Consider the following 5,542-nt stretch of genomic DNA (forward strand, 5'->3'; position numbering starts at 1 on the left):
CTCATCTGGTGTTGCCCTGAGAACGAGATATGTGCAGCTCCTATCGGGATTGTCGGTGCATCGGGCGGTCTTGCTGGTCTTGTTTTACCATTGTCGAAATGTCTTGTAAACCGGGATTCCGAGTCTGATCGGGTCTTCCTGGGAGAAGGTATATCCTTCGTTGATCGCGAGAGCTTATCATGGGCTAAGTTGGGACACCCCTGCAGGATATAATCTTTCGAAAGCCGTGCCTGCGGTTATAGGCAGATGGGAATTTGTTAATGTCCGGTTGTAGATAACTTGACACCAGATCTGAATTAAAATGCATCAACCGTGTGCGTAGCCGTGATGGTCTCTTCTCGGCGGAGTCCAGGAAGTGAACACGGTTTCTGGGTTATGTTTGACGTAAGTAGGAGTTCAGGATCACTTCTTGATCATTGCTAGCTTCACGACCGTTCCTTTTGCTCTCTTCTCGCTCTTATTTGCGTATGTTAGCCACCATATATGCTTAGTCGCTGCTGCAGCCTCACCACTTTACCCCTTCTTCTCCCTTTAAGCTTTGCTAGTCTTGATACCCATGGTAATGGGATTGCTGAGTCCTCGTGGCTCACATATTACTACAACAACAGTTGCAGGTATAGGTTAATCGATGATCATGACACGAGAGCGATGTTTGCTTGCATTGGAGTTCTTCTTCTGCTTCTTCTTCGATCAGGGGATAGGTTCCAAGTCGGCAGCCTGGGCTAGCAGGGTGGATGTCGTTTGAGTTTGTGTTTGTGTTTCATCCGTAGTCGGATGATGCTCTTATGTATTGTGATGTTGTATTCGTGTGGCATGTTATGCCTCTTGTATGTATCCTCATATATTATGTAATGTTGATGTAATGATATCCACCTTACAAAAGTGTTTCAATATGCGGGTCTATCCTTGGTGGGACCTTCGAGTTCCTTTTGGATAGGGTCGCATATTGGGCGTGACAAGTTGGTATCAGAGCCTCGACCGACCCTAGGAGCCCTCTTGATTGATCGTGTAGTTTGGCCGATGTTGAGTCTAGAAGAAAATTGTTTTTGGAGTCTAGTTATATCGGAGAGTAGGAATTCTTTTTACTCCTCAGCCCCTTCGTCGCTCTGGTGAGGAATCTTGACGTAGGTGTTTTGAATTACTCCTCTTCCCTTTCAAATTTTCTTTAGGATCACGCAGTTGGTTTTCCGATCGTTGGTTCTCAGCTCTTTTCATCCAGTGCATTTCTCGTCAAGTCGACTCGAGCCTCTTCATCTTTGAGTTCAATCCTTGGTTGTTTTCTTTTCCCACCCGCCCTCCCCTTCTTGTTCTCGGAACCGGAGTCCGTAATCAAGTATGCATTCTACTCGTGCGAATTTTTTGCTCTTTCTCCTCAATGATTACAACCAGTGTTTTCTCTTCAAGATATTCGTCAATTTCCCCTTCCAAGTTGCATTTGTTTTCCCGCCCTCCCACACTTTTTCTTCCCGGAGTCTGACTCTCTCTCAACCATCTATTTCATTCGTGTGGAGCCTCTTCAGTCTTCCCTCAATCATTTAATCGGTGAATTCTCATATCGGTGGACATTCTTCATCTCTTCTCCGGTGGACTCAATTCATGTTTTTCAGTGTTGATCGTATTCTTTTCCTTGGATCAAGTGTTTTCCCTGCTCATTCTCCTCTCGCCAGTTTATCCTTCCGGAGTGTTCAAGACATCTCAGAAGATTCATCTGTGTTTGAATTAATTCGAGGTTGTCACTTCATTCAAATATTTCAATTGTTCTGGTGCATCATTTATCTGTTCAACAATCCTTTCCAACGGTGTTATCTCTTCAGTGGGCCCCAACCCACAGGTCTTTTCCCAGGATCTTACCTGAATCTTCTAATTATTCCGAGTTCTTCATGGTGGTTCTTCATGATTTAATTCATTCTTCAAGAGTTCATCAAGTATTATTCCATCTGCTTAAGTTTGTGTTCTTCTCCTTCCATTTTCAACCGGAGTGCTGCCTAAATCCTTTCAGTCTTATTCCTTTCTTATCTCGTTCTAACCGGAGTGGTTTCATAGTCTATCTGATTCCGTGAGCTTTCGATTCTCGTCATTCTCGTCGTTCCTCTCTTTTTCTCGAGTGCTCTCGATTCTTTGCGTCTTCTCTTCAGTTCTTGTTTCACCTCATCCCTTTTCCCTTCCGTCTCGGTCCTAAGATCTCGGGACGAGATCTCTTCTTAGTGGAGGAGTGTTGTAACGCCTCGGATTCGATGCGCTAGTTGTCTGCCAGTTATTCGCCGTAGTTGCCATGTCATTTGCTTGCATGTTGCATTTTAGCATGTCATCATGTGCATTTCATTTTGCATACGTGTTCATCTCATGCATCCGAGCCTTTTCCCCGTTGTCCGTTTTGCAATCCGGCGCTCCTATGTCATCCAGCGTTCCCCTTTTCGTCTCCTATTGTGAGTGGGTGTTAAACTTTCTCGGAATGGACCGAGGCTTGCCAAGTGGCCTTGGTATAGCACCGGTAGACCGCCTGTCAAGTTTCGTGCAATTTGGAGGTCGTTTGGTACTCCAAAGGTTAACCGGGTAACCGTAAAGCCCCTCTTATCTTTGCAGCCCAACACCCTTCCAAAGTGGCCCAAAACCCAGCAAACTCCCCTCCATGCTCTCGGTCATTCGATCACGATCGTGTGGGCGAAAACCGTGCCTCATTTGGACTCTCCTAGCTCCCAGAATCTATAAATATGTGCCTCCCGTCCAAATTCACGGATGAAAATCCCCCCGAAACCCTAGCAACTTCCCCTCCGCGCAGCCGGACATGTCCAACCCGGCCGGACGCATCTCCGCCGCCGCTCGCAGCCTATGGCGCGCCGCCACGTGGAGCCCCACGCCATCCTCCGCCGCCGCGGCCCGCGGAGCCCATCGCGGGCCCGCACGGGCCCTCGCGCCGCCGCCGTCCGGCCCGCGCCTCGCCCTGCGCCCGAGTCCCAGCGCCGCCGCCGGATCCCATGACAGCAGCCGCCATCGCCGGCACCGCCCGCCGCCCGCTGGCGTGCTTCGCCCTCCGCCGCCTCGTCCTGGCCTCCGCTCCTCCCGCCGGCGAGCCCCGCCGCCACGCCGCCCCGAGTGCTCGCTGACGCGCCCCGCCGGCGTGCCCCGCCGGCGCCTGTCGCTGCCTCCCGGCGCCCCCGAGCCGCCTCGTCCCCGCCTCCTCCTCGCCGGCCTCTGGCTCCGGCACCGCCCGCCGCCCTCCGCGGCCGGATCCGCCCCTCCCCGGTCGCCCCTGCCCTTCTCCGCCGCCGCCGCCGGGCTCCGTTGTCGGCGCGGCCATGGCCGACCGGGAGCAGCCCCGGTCCGCCCAGCCGTTGACCGGCTACGTGGGCCCCGTCCGGCCCGTCTTCCCCAGGCCCAGCCCAGCTCCCCGCTTGCCCCGGCCTGCTTCACCGTCTTGGGCCGAAGCCCGCAAGGTGAGCGCGCCCCCGCCGAAACCCCGCCCGTGCGTGATTTAGTTACCCTGCGCTCGCCCGTGTTTTTTTTTCCTGAAAACTGCTAAGTCCCAGATCTGTGACATTATCATGCCATATTCATCGCATCGTATCTCTGCATCCGTAGCTCCATTTCGTGCGTGTAATACGTCAAGTTGTTCATCTCAATGAGTACATCATTTCAGTCCATTGCATCATATTCATTTGAGGTCATATTGATGCCTGAATCATCATTGTAAGAGTGATTCATGATGTTGTCTGCTGTCTGTTAACAGAACGAGCTCTTTTGTCATTTTTGCCATGATTGATGTGTGCATCCTATGAGGTTGATGTCTACATGTGTTTTTATCTATGCTATGTCTTCTTTACAGAGGTGCTTACCATGTATTTTTGTGATCAATGTGGTGACTAGCACAAGCATGCAAACTAGGCATCGTGATGTTGCTGATTTTATTCCCTGTTCTGCTGTTATTTTCATGCCATGTAAACATGATGCTACAGAGAGATCCATGCATATTTTGAGATACTTCAGTAAGGGTGTTTTGAACATATGGTTGTTCTCTATCCATTCATGCCCTTGGTTGCAATTATGGAGTAGTCTAGCATGTCATTTTCGTGCTCTACTTTTGCTTCAAAATGTTTCCTGGCAGATAGTTTACATGTTATTCAATTTTGCCAATGTTGTTGTAGTTGATCCTTGCATGCTATGAACTTGTTCTTGCCTTGGTTTGTTTCATAAACATGTCTTCTTGATGATGCTATGCTTATATTGTCATGCAATGACTTGTGGTGAGTGAATCGAGCTTGTTAAGTAGTGTACTTGCTGTTGCTGTTTTGCTAGGCTGAATCTGTTATTTCGTGATGCTATGTAAACCTGCTTCTACAAATCATTCTATGCATAATCTGGAGATGACCACTAAACATGTTTTGTTCTACATGTCATGCTATATCCATCCATGCCCCTGGTAGAATTTATAGCTTGCGGTAGCTTGTTCATATCTTGCTCCAAAGTTGCTTGATAATGTTGCTGTCAGCCTGTTAACATTAAGTTCAGTTGTTGCCATGTGTTTTCCTAGTGTTCCATGCACCCTATGGACTTGCTCTTGCCATGATTAGCTTCACAAATATGCTTTCTTACTGTTGGTTGCCTTGCCATGCCATGTAATGCTCTGTGGTGAGTGGTACAAGCTCACTAACATGCCTTCATAATTCTGTTTCTGCCATGTTTGAATCTGTAATATAACTTGCTATGTTTACATGGGTGCCATCATATTTTCTGATCCTTTTTGGCTCATGGTCAGTAAGGGACTCTTGTTCTATGCTATCAGTAGAATCATGCCATGTCTTGTTTTGCTATTATAAGTTCCTGTGACATTTTGTTTGATAGCTCTAAACATTGCAACCTGATGTTATTTTCTGCAAAGTCTGAAATTGTTATAATTTGCAATCTTTCCATGTGTGTTTGACCATGTTCTAGTGATTTCTGGAGATAGCTTAGTTTTCATGTTTTGTAATGCTTTACCTGTACATCATGCTCATGCCTTTTGTTCTCATGTTGAGGTCCTGTAGCATGTTGTTTTTATGCTTGCAATATGCCTAGTTGTTGTTTTGGACAGCTTGTCCTTTAAACTTGTATAGAATGTATGTGTTGAACCGTTGCTCCGTTTTGAGTGTGCTCTATATGAAACTTTCTTAGAATTGCATGTAGTTTCATATTATCATGTTGCATCCTTATTTTGAGGTGTTTGCTTGTTGTTTGGGTGCATTTTGCATCAATGTCATGTTTAACTTGTTTTGCTCATATCTTCTAGGTCGTAGCTTCAAACTAAACGAACTTTATATGTAACTTGACTAGAATCTCGTGTAGATCATCTTGGTGCATCTTAACTTGTTGCTTAACTACTTGAACATAAGGTTTATTCAGATCTGGACCAACTTCGAAATATGCTTATGAGGACTTACCGGAATTGTCATATGTTGTTCCCGGCCTCATTTAAACTTGCTTTGATGTGTTGCTCTTGTTTGCATCATCCCTTGCCATGAGTAGCTTCATGTAGTCTTGTCTTGCATCATACTTGTTTGTGCATCAT

Source organism: Triticum dicoccoides, chromosome 4B (genome assembly GCF_002162155.2).
Source record: "Triticum dicoccoides isolate Atlit2015 ecotype Zavitan chromosome 4B, WEW_v2.0, whole genome shotgun sequence".
Lineage (NCBI taxonomy): Eukaryota > Viridiplantae > Streptophyta > Magnoliopsida > Poales > Poaceae > Triticum > Triticum dicoccoides.